Source organism: Microtus pennsylvanicus, chromosome 5 (assembly GCF_037038515.1).
Source record: "Microtus pennsylvanicus isolate mMicPen1 chromosome 5, mMicPen1.hap1, whole genome shotgun sequence".
Classification (NCBI taxonomy): domain Eukaryota; kingdom Metazoa; phylum Chordata; class Mammalia; order Rodentia; family Cricetidae; genus Microtus; species Microtus pennsylvanicus.
The window spans coordinates 82,685,004-82,700,181 of record NC_134583.1 but is presented as its reverse complement, the minus strand read 5'-3'; the positions used below and the strand labels follow the sequence as shown (position 1 = coordinate 82,700,181).

The 15,178-nt window shown below is 47.6% G+C and overlaps 1 protein-coding gene and 1 long non-coding RNA gene across 2 annotated transcripts in view; one reads left to right on the top strand and one right to left on the bottom strand.

The window, feature by feature from the left end:
- Positions 1 to 2,934: 2,934 nt before the first annotated feature.
- On the bottom strand, positions 2,935 to 6,744 carry LOC142849925 (uncharacterized). Its single transcript, XR_012910627.1, has 3 exons — positions 6,423 to 6,744; positions 5,678 to 5,804; positions 2,935 to 4,020 (listed from the first exon to the last, which is right to left on the bottom strand). It is a non-coding gene; the product is annotated as an uncharacterized LOC142849925 (long non-coding RNA).
- Positions 6,745 to 6,887: 143 nt separating this feature from the next.
- Positions 6,888 to 15,178, top strand: part of Chid1 (chitinase domain containing 1) — a 40,310-nt gene continuing 32,019 nt past the window's right edge. The window contains exon 1 of the mRNA XM_075972787.1: positions 6,888 to 7,026. The gene's annotated coding sequence lies outside the window, so the exon portion shown is untranslated. The remainder of the gene's footprint in view (positions 7,027 to 15,178) is intronic.

The following is a 15,178-nucleotide window of genomic DNA, read 5'->3' as shown; positions in this document are numbered from 1 at the left end:
TGCTTCCTCTCTGTCTGGGTGATGACTACAGACTGAGCTTTCCTCTTCCTCGAATTCTCCTTGTTGCCTCACCTCTATTTCCTCCCCAGTCGCCCCACCTCTACTTCCTGCCTGGCTACTGGCCAAGCAGTGTATTATTAAAAAATAATACAAGTGACAGGATAAAAGACCATTGTCCCAAAACACTTCTCTCCCTTCTTTAAAAAAAAAAAAAAGAACTTTGACTCTAATATTCTTTGTTTAGCTTTTTGTCCAGACCATTATCCATAACATCTTGTAACCAACACTCTAAACAAAGATAGATAATCCATTTTGGGAGAATGTGGGCATAGTTTTTCCAGGCTACTTCCTCTTGATTGGGAGTGCTGATAATCTTATGGGGGCCTAAAGAAAATTTAGAATTATGGTCAAGTCCTGGCTGGAATATTCTGTGAGGCTTAATTATCTCAGCCAGCAGTCTTGAGGCTGTTCTGGATATAGAACTCAGACAACTGGGCCATCTGTTCCTATCAGAGATTTCTCAGGGGGTCTTCCTTGATCAAACCTTATTTTTCTTAGCCCAGAATGAATCCACAGCCTCTCATTTCCTGTGGAAACAAAAGTAAAACCGCTTCTCCAAAGTAACATACTTTTTGACTTAAATTTTGAAGTCAAGGCATTTTCAAGATACACATGTTAGATTAATCCAGCAGCATTTATAATCAAATGTCTTTTAACGGCTGTTGCTCCTTCCTGAGCAATCCTACAATTCAAATACAACACAATAATATACAGTATCCAGACTCTCTGTGTATTTTCAATCTTTATCTGGCTTTATTTTAAACTCTCTTTCTTTTATATTTTTATTTTTAATTTTTGGCTTTTTAAGGCAGAATTTCTCTGTGCATCTTTGGCTGTCCTGGAGCTCATTCTGTAGACCAGGCTGTTCTGGAACTCACAGAGATCTGCCTGCCTCGCCTCCCAGGTGCTGGGATTAAAGGCGTGCGCCACCCACCACCTAGCTTTTATTAGTAGATCTTACTGGGCTATCCTACTAGGCTTGAAAGACAACAGTGCTGAGAGCTCATATAAACTACGGAGGCCCAGCTGGAGAGGTTTCAGAGAACAGTACTAGCAATGGGTCAAGAGAAATTCTTGTGATATTTTGACCCAAAATGCGGCTGCCTTTTTCCATTGTTCTAATAATTTTTTCTGAAGCTAAATTAGAAAATAATTTCTTTGGAGGAGATTTTGAAACAATGTAGTGTTATTGACTCTGTTGTATAGTTACTAGTAATCCTCCTTATGTAGTTCTACCATGAAAAAGAGCAAGTGGGGTAAAAAGGAATACAAAATGTATAATCTGAAGAGGAAAAATAGCACCAGGAAATTTAATGTTGAAACCAAGGTTTGTGATGAAAGAGATTAAGAGATCAAAGAGTGGCCTGACCCATAATAGAGTAAAGGGAGTGGTGTTCTCAGGGCAACACCTCACCCAGATAGTCCTGCAACTTGAGAAAGGAAAAAGACATACATTTATGTCCCTACAAATCAAAAACAAATCAAAGTTGTTGCAAATGTGATTCAAGGGGTCCAGAGTTCACTCCAAGGTGGTCATCAAACTTGACAGTGTCTTCTAAGTGGTTCAGGCTTCAGAGTTGAAGGATACATGAGTAAAGGGGTTGTGGAATCCCCCTTCAGAGTTAAGGAGAGCCACTGAGGCCAGGTGGATGGCAGGGTAGGCCTGCATGGAGGGCCTAAAAGGCCATTGTGTGAAGCTCTGAAAGTAAAGCCTAGATTGTGTTGTAAATCCAGTGTGTTAGAAGTTGCCAGAGCCGTAGAAAATCTGCAATTAGAGCTGCACACAGGGAGTAGAACCAGCTGGAAAGAGAGATATATCTTGCACAGACCAAAGCTAGAAAGGCAGAGCTATCCAAGCCTTTGACATTGAACATGGAGCTACAGTTACAGTAACAGAGTTTGCCTTGCTATGTTCAGTCTTACTTAGGTCCAGAATTTCCTCATTAGGCCTCAGTTTCTTCCTTTTAGAATAGTAATGTATAGTCTGTGCCATTCTAGGTTGGAAGTACATAATTTACATTTTGGTTTACACAGAGTTACAATTAAGAGATTTCTTTCTATGTCAAAAGAGACTTGGATTTGGGACATTGAAATGGTATTGAGACTATGAAAGAATATGGGGACAGGATGTGGGCTGTGGCAGTTTGAATGAGAATTTTCCTCTTAGGCATACACGCTTGAATACTTGGTCCCCCTTGGTAGAACTGTTGTGGGATAATCTTTCTGTACATTGTAAAGATGTGTCTCTGCCTAAGGTGTCTTCTGATTGGGTTCAATAAAGAGCTGGATGGCCAATAGCTAGGCAGGAGAGAATAGGTGGGACTTCTGGGGAGAGAGAGGATTCTGGGAAGAAGAGAGGTGGAGATGCCAATAAAATATGGAGGGAGTAGGACATACAGAATTAAGGAGAGGTAAAAAAGCCACATAACAGAATGTAGATTAATAGAAACAGGTTAATTTAAGTTATAAGGGCCAGTGGGACAAGCCTAAGCTAAAGGTCAAGCTTTCATAATTAATAATAAGTCTCAGTGTCATTATTTGTGAGTTAGTGGCCCAAGGAAAGTCTGACTACATAGAAGTAGTTGGGAAGGATTAGAAGGTGTGGTCTTGTTGGAGGAGGTATGTCACTGGGGAAGGCCTTTGAGGTTTCAAAAACCTTATATGAGTCCCACTGCTCACTCTCTGCCTCACGGGTAGGGATCAAGATGTGTGGGCTCTCAGCTGTTCCTTCACTCTGCTATTATAGACGCTAACCCTCTGAAATTGTAATCCAAATTAAACAAGCACTCTATAATTTGTGTTGGTCATGGTGTTTTATCACAGCAACCAAAAAGTAACTAAGATAGGATGCTTACAAAAACAGGAGTCTATTTTTTTCACAGTTCTAGAAGCCAGAAGTCCAAAATAAAGGTAGCATACATACAGGGTTCTTCTGGAAGCCTTAAGGCAGCTGCAGGTAGCTGTGGGCATTCCTGGCTTCGGAGCTGAGTTACTCCCTTATGTCCTCACCCTCTCATGGCTTTCCTACCTGAGTCTGTCTCAAATCGCTCTCTCATCCTCTTAAGGACACCCTCTCCTCACATCACTGGATTTAGTACCTACCCTAATCCTTAATCTAAGATTCTTAATTTAATTATATGTGCATAGTTATTATTGACAAATAAGGTCACATTGAAAAGTAGTAGAAGTTAGGACTTGCACAGTGCTTTGAGGAGGGGGCACCATTCAACATAATCATCCAATTGCCACCTACCCAGTCACTTCCTTTTAGTTTGGGGTTTTAGGTTAGTTTCAGAATACTAAAAAGCATAAAAAAAAAATCCCCTGCAGACACCTTGAGGCACCGGGGTTTTGAAAAGCTCAAATGCTGTAGCTATAGGGCCACATGCCATCACAGATGTTTGCCCAGCTGCTGACCAGACACCTATACACACCAATCATCATGGCCAAGGTCAGCCAGGCCAGCCTTGTGGAACACAAACAACTTGCTGTGCTGGTCCGGGAGCTCTTTCCAGAAACTTCCTCTTTCCTTCTTTCCTGGAATTGCTTATTCCAGCACTGAGAGAGGACGTCTCTATCCACAATGGGGGAGGGATCTACAGCAGGGACTGCTGGGATGCATCCAGCCTTCTGGACTTGTACCCTTTGCACTCGGGTGTCTCTAATCGAGGAGTGGCATGAAACGGACAACTCCAGACGACCCAGGCCAAAGCTTTGGTTAAAACAGCATACAGACATGGGTCTTCACTGTCAGGCAGTGCCTTGTTGGTGCTGACTTGGCAAATGAGGCCTGGCACAGAGCTGCCTTCAAGACTCTACCTTCACCCCACCTAGGAGCATTGTTGAGGTGATGATCACATGCTGGACTGCTTGCAGTAACTCAGGGACACCTCTTAGGTCGTCCCCATAAAATCGCCTTGGGCTGAAGATCCTTAACTGACCGTGTTCACGAGTGTGTTCCTAGAACAAAAGCAAGGATTTCATTGGCACTGGATAGACAGTAACTGCCTTGCTCCTGTCTACTTTCCAGTGCCAACTGCAGATGGTGGTACAAGCTAAAGAGTCTCCAAACACCAGCCGGGGGCCCACAGCTCAGAGGTGGAGCATGAACCTTGGCTGGGACATTCCAACCTTGCTGTGGTAGCAAAGGTCAAGAAACTGACTGAGGTCCGCCTTAGTGCTCTGGCCAGGGGAGTTATACTCAGATTGACACTAAAGTTAAATAATTGGGATTTAGGGGTTTTTCATTTAGCCCAGGCTGCTTTTGAACTCAATGGATATCAGATTTCAGTTATGAGCCACTGTGCCTGCCTTTTTACTGTCACTGTTTAGATGCCTTTGCATCATACTTTGTTCCACTTCAAACACAGTTAAATATAAAAAAAAAACATTTTCAACATTTTAATATGAATATTTATGTATGTATATATTGATATATAACCCAGGCTTGCCTTGTACTTGTGGCTCTCCTCCTAAGGAGGAGTGTATCTGCTTCCTAAGTGCTGATATTACAGAGGCGTGGAACACCATATCTGGTCTAAATTTCAAAAATAAACATTTATTTTTTTCTTGTTTTTTTTTGTACTTTGTTTAAATGAACAACAAGAGCTCAGGAATCTCAAGAACTTGAATTTTTTTAAAAAAAGTTAATTCCTTGGGCCAAGGAGCTGCTTTAGGGTAAAGGCACTTGATTAGAAACCTGCCAACCTGAGCTTGATCCCCAGAAACCACATGGTGGAAGGAGTCAGTTCCCAAAAGTCCTTTGACCTCCTCACACCTCCTGCTGTTGCATGCTGTACGCGCACACACACACACCAAATAAATAAATGTAAATGGAAGGCATCTTTTCCAAATAGAAAAGTAAATGCAGTAAATCTGAAGTTACCTTAAATATTCCAGAAACATTAAAAATGGATGCATTCATTATGACGGCAGTGCTGATGCTTTGGTTCTGATTCTCTTAGACTTTTCTATCCACCTTTTTGTATTTTCTGTGTGACTAAAATGTGGGTAGCTACTTGAAATCAAGTTGGGGCTGGGGATGTAGCTCAGTGATTGAGCGCTTACCTAGTAGGTGTTTGGCCCTGGGTTCAATCCCAACACGGAGGGGGGAAAGCCAGTGTTCACATACACACACACCAGGGATCTTGCACCTTGGTCCAGCTGTGTGGCGGGGTTAGGGGTGGAAGGGGTGGGGAGCTTTTTTGTGTGTGCTAGCTTCTCAACAGGCTCCTGAGCATCTATCTAATGAAGCCCTGCAGAGGGGCTGGTCTTGGGCTCTTTGCTTTCTGTTCTTAGCAACACAGATCAAGAACTGAATCCTTAGTGGATTTTGCAAGTTTTTTAGCTCAGAGACCTCTGACCTCAATTGGATCGGTGGCCAAAATGTCTTTGCTGGCTTAAGACAATGTTGGTCTCAGTCGGGCAGTGGTGGTGCACATCTTTAATCCCAGCACTGAGGAGGCAGAGGCAGGCAGATCTCCGCGAGTTTGACGCCAGTCTGGTGTTAGTTCCAGGACAGCCAGGGCTACACAGAGAAACCCTGCCTCGAAAAACAAACAAACCAATTAAAAAAAAAAAAAGAGCGTTGGGGTCATTAGTATTTCTAGGACCGCACCATTCTCAGGACATCCAATGTAGCTCTGCCGCACTTGAAGTCACCATTCTGGGCAGCAGGGTGCTGAGCTGGATGCCAGGAAAGCAGATGGTGATGCACGTTGCCTTAGCACACAGGCCCGGCCCCGCTGGCAGAGAATATGGGGAAGAGAAAGGAGGAAACGTGATTAGGAAGGAAGAACACCAAGCTCAGCTCAGTGAGAAACCTCTGCAGCAGCAGGAATGGGGAAACAGCCACACTGCGAATTCGCAACAGGCCCTGGTGGAGCCGGGCGGAGGGTTTAACTGGGTGTGTACAGGCCAAATGTGGTTTTCTGCAGGAAACTGCTGGGAACAGCGAGGGATGGGGGTGGGGACCAGTCAGCTTGATGAAAAAATAAAAAATGCTGGTCACGTGTGCATTCAACCCACTCGTAGAATTGTCTGGCCTTCCCCTTGCTAAGGCTGAAATGGGGGTGGAGAGAGAATTGTCTGCCTCCCTGGGTTCTGGCTCCTACAATTTGCAAGACCAAAACGAAGACAGGGACAGCGCTGGGATTCAGACGGGCAGAATGTTCGCTGTGCGAGGCCATCCGTGAAAGGATGTTACATCTCCTGACGCAGTGTCCCTGCTGGAGACAGTGCAGTGGGCACTGCAGATCTGTAGATGGTGACAGAAATGTAGCAGCAGGGGTAATGCAGAGAGAGGGCCAAGGAAGGAAGGCCTAGCGCACAGAGTGCATGAAACAGGGTCGGTCCTGACACACCTGGGAGACCATGGAATTGACCACGCGCGTAGGCGCCAGTGATACCCAGGCTTGGCAGGGATAGGTTCCCAAGACCCTCAGGCTGGACGCCCGGATGGTCTCAAATGTGGACGTGACGTAGACTTCAGCGCGGGCACTAAGCCAGACAGCCAGCAACCCCGCAGCCGGCGACGCTCAGCAACAGCAGCAGGAGCTCCGCGAGGATCTCGGGATCTGACTGCACGATTCTACTGCAGGCCAGGCCCTGAGCAAGTAGGAGACTGGCTGCACAAGCGGAAACAGATCCACGGTCACGCAGTACCCAGTCCGCGCTCGCGGCACTGTCCCCACCCAACTGCCGAGTCCCGGCCCACCCTCCGCCGTTCTCCGCCCTTCTCCGCCCTTCTCCGCCCTTCTCCGCCAGCCGGCTTCTACGAGGCTCCACCTATAAACCCCGCCCTCCAGCCATCTCGGCCCCGCCTGATCCCAGCGTGCCGTGCGCATGGCATATAGGAAGCTGGCGTGGCGCAGCGATAGCGCGCGGTGGCCTGTGGGCGGGACTTCCGGCCCGATGAATCGCCTTCCGGCCGTGCTTGATGGGTCTGGCCGGTCTTCTGACATGAAGGTGAGCCCGGCAGCGGCGGCGACGCCTGCTCCTTCGTGGACTGCCTCCGCTTCCGCGTCACGATGCAGGAACGCCGGGCAGCGAGGCTCTCTCTGGACAGAACGGGCAGAGTGTGAGCGGGAAGGAGAGCGCGTGGATGAGAGCGTCTGAGCGAGCTGCGAGTGTGAGGGTGAGGGAGTGTGTGAGAATGAGCGGTGTGAGGAGGATAAACAGATGTGAGTGTGAGCTAGCGTGAGAATGAGCAGATGTGAGTGTGAGCTAGTGTGAGAATGAGCAGGTGTGAGGGTGAGTATGAGCTAGTGTGAGAACAAGCAGGTGTGAGGGTGAGTGTGAGCTAGTGTGAGAACAAGCAGGTGTGAGGGTGAGTGTGAGCTAGTGTGAGAACGAGCAGGTGTGAGGGTGAGTGTGAGCTAGTGTGAGAAGGAGCAGGTGTGAGGGTGAGTGTGAGCTAGTGTGAGAAGGAGCAGGTGTGAGGGTGAGTGTGAGCTAGTGTGAGAAGGAGCAGGTGTGAGGGTGAGTGTGAGCTAGCGTGAGAAGGAGCAGGTGTGAGGGTGAGTGTGAGCTAGTGTGAGAATGAGCAGATGTGAGGGTGAGTGTGAGCTAGTGTGAGAAGGAGCAGGTGTGAGGGGGAGTGTGAGCTAGTGTGAGAAGGAGCAGGTGTGAGGGTGAGTGTGAGCTAGCGTGAGAAGGAGCAGGTGTGAGGGTGAGTGTGAGCTAGTGTGAGAATGAGCAGATGTGAGGGTGAGTGTGAGCTAGTGTGAGAATTAGCAGGTGTGAGGGTGAGTGTGAGCTAGTGTGAGAAGGAGCAGATGTGAGGGTGAGTGTGAGCTAGTGTGAGAAGGAGCAGGTGTGAGGGTGAGTGTGAGCTAGTGTGAGAATGAGCAGATGTGAGGGTGAGTGTGAGCTAGTGTGAGAAGGAGCAGGTGTGAGGGTGAGTGTGAGCTAGTGTGAGAATGAGCAGGTGTGAGGGTGAGTGTGAGCTAGCGTGAGAATAAGCTGGTGTGAGGGTGAGTGTGAGCTAGTGTGAGAATGAGCAGGTGTGAGGGTGAGTGTGAGCTAGTGTGAGAAGGAGCAGGTGTGAGGGTGAGTGTGAGCTAGTGTGAGAAGGAGCAGGTGTGAGGGTGAGTGTGAGCTAGCGTGAGAATAAGCTGGTGTGAGGGTGAGTGTGAACTAGTGTGAGAACGAGCAGGTGTGAGGGTGAGTGTGAGCTAGTGTGAGAATGAGCAGGTGTGAGGGTGAGTGTGAGCTAGTGTGAGAACAAGCAGGTGTGAGGGTAAGTGTGAGCTAGTGTGAGAATGAGCAGGTGTGAGGGTGAGTGTGAGCTAGTGTGAGAACGAGCAGGTGTGAGGGTGAGTGTGAGCTAGTGTGAGAACAAGCAGGTGTGAGGGTAAGTGTGAGCTAGTGTGAGAATGAGCAGGTGTGAGGGTGAGTGTGAGCTAGTGTGAGGATGAGCAGATGTGAGGGTGAGTGTGAGCTAGTGTGAGAAGGAGCAGGTGTGAGGGTGAGTGTGAGCTAGTGTGAGAATTAGCAGGTGTGAGGGTGAGTGTGAGCTAGTGTGAGAATTAGCAGGTGTGAGGGTGAGTGTGAGCTAGTGTGAGGATGAGCAGATGTGAGGGTGAGTGTGAGCTAGTGTGAGAACGAACAGGTGTGAGGGTAAGTGTGAGCTAGTGTGAGAATGAGCAGGTGTGAGGGTGAGTGTGAGCTAGTGTGAGAACGAACAGGTGTGAGGGTGAGTGTGAGCTAGTGTGAGAAGGAGCAGGTGTGAGGGTGAGTGTGAGCTAGTGTGAGAATGAGCAGGTGTGAGGGTGAGTGTGAGCTAGTGTGAGAATGAGCAGGTGTGAGGGTGAGTGTGAGCTAGTGTGAGGATGAGCAGATGTGAGGGTGAGTGTGAGCTAGTGTGAGGATGAGCAGGTGTGAGGGTGAGTGTGAGCTAGTGTGAGAGTGAGTGTGAGCTAGTGTGAGAATGAGCAGGTGTGAGGGTGAGTGTGAGCTAGTGTGAGAGTGAGTGTGAGCTAGTGTGAGAATGAGCAGGTGTGAGGGTGAGTGTGAGCTAGTGTGAGGATGAGCAGATGTGAGGGTGAGTGTGAGCTAGTGTGAGAATGAGCAGGTGTGAGGGTGAGTGTGAGTTAGTGTGAGAATGAGCAGGTGTGAGGATGAGCAGGTGTGAGGGTGAGTGTGAGCTAGTGTGAGAAGGAGCAGGTGTGAGGGTGAGTGTGAGCTAGTGTGAGAACGAACAGGTGTGAGGGTGAGTGTGAGCTAGTGTGAGAATGAGCAGGTGTGAGGGTGAGTGTGAGCTAGTGTGAGGATGAGCAGATGTGAGGGTGAGTGTGAGCTAGTGTGAGAAGGAGCAGGTGTGAGGGGGAGTGTGAGCTAGTGTGAGAATGAGCAGGTGTGAGGGGGAGTGTGAGCTAGTGTGAGAATGAGCAGGTGTGAGGGTGAGTGTGAGCTAGTGTGAGAAGGAGCAGATATGAGGGTGAGTGTGAGCTAGTGTGAGAACGAGCAGGTGTGACAGTGAGAAACAAGTGTGTCAGTGTGTAAAGTGAGCTGATAATGAGGGTGAGCGGCAGTTTAGGGCCCGAATGTGTATGTGTGAGGTGAGAACAGGTGTGAAGATGAATGAATTTGCTAGGGCGAGAATGAGTGTGAGGACAGGAACAACTGTGTTAGTGGGAACAAGGGTGAAAGAGTAAGTGCCAGGATGAGAGAAAGTCCGGAAGAGAATGTGACCTTGTCCTTGTGTAGGAGTGCCAGGGCAAGCGTGTTAACGTGAGGGCGCTTTCGAGCAAACAGTAATATGAGACTGTGAGATTCACAAGTCACTATATAGACAGGAGAGAGCCGGAAGCGATGGCACAGGACTTTAATCCTAGCACGTGGGAGGCAAAGGCAGGCAGATGGGTCTCTGTGAGTTCTAAGCCAGCCCGGTCTACACAGTGAGTTCAGGACAGCAGGCTACATTATGAGACCTTGTGTCGGAAAAAAGGGGGGTGGGGTAGGAGGAGAAGTGACAGGAAGTGTGTGTGTGCACGTCGGCAGTAATGAGTGTGAACATGTGTCAGTGGCTGCGTGTGGAGGAGCAAGGGTCAGAGGTTGTCAGTTGTGTGAGTTAGTGTACATAACTTGTGGAGTCACAAGTGTGCAAACAAGTTAGTGGGGCCATAGTGGAGGCATGAGCTCAGTGTGGCAGAATGGTGGCTGGCAAGCCCAGCCTGAGGTAGGAGGGTATACAGCAAGTTGTGTGGGTTCCTTCAGGTTTGCTGGGTGCATGAGGCCGCGTCTTACCCTCAGCACACCCTCAGACCTTGAAGACTATCCTGGAACATTTCCAAAGGACTTTCCATGGGCCTCTAGACTGGCGCCCATGGGTCCAAGAGACAGTGTGCTCTTGACGGAGCTGGAACTTGAGCCATCTTTTAGTGGTCATGTTTGCATTGCCTTGTGCACTTGGTCATGGTGTGGTAGCCATAGCCCCAAGGCTTAGTGGGCTGCCCCCTGCACTGCTTTCCTCGTCTGTGAATGGGAACAACACTGATACCTGGGTCCTGAGCTGTGGAGAGAACTTGTGGGTAACTCACCAGGTTTGGCATGCAGCATACGGTCAATAAATGTCACCTGGGGTTGTGATCATCCTGTTTCTTATGTCACCTTCATTTCCAACCATGCACTCACCTGCCGTTTCATATGAACAGTTTGCTCCTAAATGTGTCCTCAAAAGTAAGAATGTAGGATGACTGTCATGTTTGCTATAAGAGCAGTGAATCTATTAAAGAACTCAGAGGGATAAAAATGTGGCCCAGTGTTTGCTTAGTATGTGTGGAGCCATGGATTTGATTCCTGGCACTAAAACACTAATAGGTGGTGGTAGCTAACAGTTAGTCAGGCACATCAGTCAGCATCCCTCAAAAGTCTTTCAATACCAAAGCAGGAGATCAGTCCGAGGGCCAAAGGCCATCTTTTTGTTATTATTGTTGTTTTGATACAGGATCTCTTAGTCCAGCCTGGCCTTGAACTCAACTACGTAGGTACAACTGACCTTGTACTCATTTGTTTTTTAAGACCTTATACTTTTAATCTTTCTGCTGCCATCTTCCCAGTGCTGGCATCTCAGATTGACCCACCATGCCCAGTCTAAAGCTAGTTCTTTCCTTTTTTACTTTTAAAAAGTGGTTTATTTATTTTTATTTTATGTGTATTAGTGTTTTTGCTGGTATGTCTGTCTGTCTGAAGGATGTCAGAGCCCCTGGAACTGGAGTTACACACAGTTGTGAGCTGCCATGTGGGTGCTGGGAATTGAACCCGGATCCTCTGGAAAAGTAGCCAATGCTCTTAACTGCTGAGCCATCTCTCCAGCCTACCCCACTTGTAGTGTTCTCACCAACTTCATTTGTGTGTGTGTGTGTGAGTTCTGCATGTTTGTCTGTGCTCCGAGTGTTGGCAGTGCCCGAAGAGGTCATTAGATCCCCTGAGACTGGAGTTGGGCAGCTGTGAGCTGACTTGTAGATGCTGGGAATCAAGCCCAGGTCCTCTGGAAAAGCAACCAGCACTCCTAACTGCTGAGCCATCTCTCCAGCCCCTGAAAGCTAGTTCTTAAAAGAGAACTGAAGTCGACTCTGACTAGCTTCTTTAACTCTGCACACACGCAACACATAAATACAGTTTGCACACATTAATGCATTTCTTTGTAGGAAGCACCTGACATATATTGCTTCAAGTCCGCTTGAGGAAGATTTGAAAGCTTCTGCTGTAACTGTCGGCCTCACTAAGACAGTCCTTCCAGTGCTATGGGATCTGTAGCCCCAGAGTTTCTGGGCCTGTAGCATGCTCTCCATTGTTAGCTTGGTATAAAGCAGGGGCCAAAACTCAAGCATGCAGAATATTTTGCCCAAAGGATGGTCATTAATGCTGGAGGACAAAACACATTTTGATGTGAGAATACTGTAAGACCCTAGGAGTCTGCTATATGAAGATCATGATGGAGAGTTTGCCCTAATGATGATGAGAGATGATAATTGGGCATTGGGAGCCACGGAAGGTGCAGTAGCTTGGGCGCCCTTCACATGCCTCACCCATCCACACCCTGGTGGTCTAGAAAGTTGGAGACTGATGTTTATGAGCAGTAAGTACATGGTGGTAGTATTGTGTTGATTCTGGTTCTGCCTTGCTGCCAGACACAAGCTAATGGACCTATTTTCTTTTTCCATGTGTCCAGATAGACCCCTGCCTTTAAAAAAATTTTTTTAAGATTTATTTATTATGTGTACAGTGTTCTGCTGGTATGTATGCTTGCGTACCAGAAGAGGGCACCAGATCTCGTTATACATGGTTGTAAGCCACCATGTGGATGCTGAGAATTGAACTCAGGTTCTTTGAAAGGGCAGCTGGTGCTCTTAACCACAGAGCCATCTCTCTATCCCTTAAAAAGTTGTTTGTTTTTTTTGGGTTTTTTTTTAAGTACACATAGATGTTTGTGTCTGTGTGAGCATGTGAATGCAGATGTTTTACAGAAATCAGAGAGGGGTGTCAGATCCCCTGGAGCTGGGGTTACAGGTGGTGGTGAGCATCTGCTGTGAATACTGGGAATCTAACTCAGGTCTTCTGCAGGCGCAGAGCATCCTTTGAGTTGCTGAGCCATCTCTTCAGCGCATCCCATCTCCCTTATTTTTTGGCAAGTGGGCATTTGGAGTTGAATGCAAGGCCTTGTGTGTTCTAGAAAAGTGCCAAATTACCGAGCTACATTCCCAGCCTTTCCTCCTTATTTTGAGAAAGGGTCTTGATGAGTGATCTAAACCGGTTTAGAAGTCTAGTACAGGCAGGTCTTAAACTTTAGATCCTTGTACTTCAAATCCCAAGTAGTGGGGTTCTAGGCCTGGGCCCCCAGGCTAGGCTTTTTTCACCCTTTCTTCCTGTAGGTATAAGGTCTCAGGCCAGGGGATAAGGAGCTTGTAGGCCAAGGGCCTTTTGACGAGGTGAACAGAGGCTCAGCTGCAGTTCTAGATAACAGATATTAGTAGAGACTCAAGATCACAGGGAACCTGGATGTACACTCAGTCCTGGACTACTTACCCCTGGTTTCTTATTACTTTCCTTCTGTGACCCAGTTCTTCACCCAGGGGAGAGAAGCCTTGCTTGTGTAGGTGCAGAGACTAAAGACATCCTTGGGAACTAGGGTAGTCACAGGCTCACACTGGCCAAGCAAGCTGTATGTTTTTCTGGGCCACTGGTCCCAAGCCTATATTGTGGTCAGGTTTTCCCATTCCCTGGGGCTACGAACCTCGGAGTTGAAGCTTCACAATTGTGAAGACAGGGTGGCGAGCTGGGTAACGTGACATACAGAATTATCTCCTCTTAATTCTCATTTTGTCATGGAGGAAAAACTGGTGGGATGGGAGACCAGGGTGAGAGAATCATAGATCTTACCCCCCTAAACAGCCAGTTTTTAGAGCAAACAGTGCCTTTGCTGGAGGCTTCAAGCATCCAGTATTATTTTATATACTCTCCAGTTTTTTTCCTAAGTCCTCAGTGCCTGAGGTCTAGATTTTCTGCTGGTTTTGTAGTTAATGGAATCTTCCTGGTTTGCCTTACTCAAAGACCACTTGTTAGTCATAAGTCCACACAGGTGTGTTGGTGGGTGTCCTCGAGGCTTACGGCCACAATCTTAGCTTTCCACAGGTCACCCCAGGAGCAGTCTCAGGGAAGTGACAGCAACGGGAAGTAGAAGGGAAACAAGCAGCCAGCCCAGGAGGTCCTGGGAATGGGTGGGCAGGCATTGGAGTGGACCTGCCTCTAAGGTACTGTTAATGGCTCATACTCTGTCTGGCTGCCTTTTCTGGAGCCTTTCAGCCTAGGATTCTGGCATCTTTAGGTGCTCTTGACCACAGAGGAAAACTGTATGCTCATCTATTGAGCTGGGTCAGTCTCCACGGAACCCTCCTGGGGTTATGTGAGCTCTTTGGCTTGGTCTAGTAAACTGTGTGTTGCCAGAAACATACAACTAGATTGATACACTTCTGCACACCTTGTCTTGAAGTCCCATGAAGGATTGACAGCCCAGATGGTCCATGTTTATCCAGAATCTCCTAGAACTTAAAAGTGAATTGTACAACTAATGAAAAATCGGAGCAGAAAATAGAGGTGAAAGGAAACGACCCGTAGATCTCTATCAGCTTCTACTTTTGCTCCTTATATACTTTATGTGCGCACTATGCACATAAAAACAAGACAGCTGGGCTCGGATGACGGTGTGTGGATGCCTGTCGTCCTGTCACTGGGAGGCTGAAGCAGGAGGATCTTGAGTTGGAGACCAGCTGGGATGTTCCTAATAAGATCCTGCCTCAAGCAAGTGACAACAGGCTGTGCTGCATGAATGCAGTTTGTGGTGTTTTTGCATTGATCACCATAATAGGCACCGTCATGCTCGTTTGAGTTCCAGTATCAGAGGTTCTAGGTCCCTAAGCTTGATTCCTGTGCGGGGTGGGAGGGGGAACGGGGCGGGGGTGCGGGGGTGGGGGGGTGGGGCGACAGATGGACAAGTTCTTTGAAGTGGAACTTGTAAAAGGAAGGAAGTGTGTGGTGGAGAGTGTAATATTTATGGCCACATTGGCATTCAAAGGCCTTTCCCAGCGAAATTCCCGCTGAGCCCTCCCGCTGAGCCCAAGTGAGTTGTTTTCCCAGGAAGCATTCTTTGTAACCCTTCACATACTGAGTGGAGACGCCATCTTATGTTTCATCTGTGTTTTGTTTCTTTATTCCCGGGCTTTTAAGTATCTCTATATTTGAAACCTCTTCTTGTATTTATAGTGGGATGTTGTTTACTGGAATGTCTTTTTGGTCCATTTGTTTGCTTGTTTATTTTTGAGACAGAGTTTCATGTAACAGACTGGCCTCCACATCCATATCTGACCTTGGAACTCCTGATCCTGCTGCCTCTACCTCTCTAAGTTCTGGGTTACAGGCACATGCTACCACACCAGGCTTTTTTTATAAAATAAAAATTTATTTTTATTTCCTTGGCTGGTGTTTGATCCCAGCACTCAGAAGGCAGAGGCTGGTAGATCTCTAGTTCAAAGCCAGCCTGGTCTACAGAGTGAGTTCCAGGCCAATCAGGGTTACTACACAGAGAAACCCTGTCTGGAAAAACCAAAAAAAAAAAAAA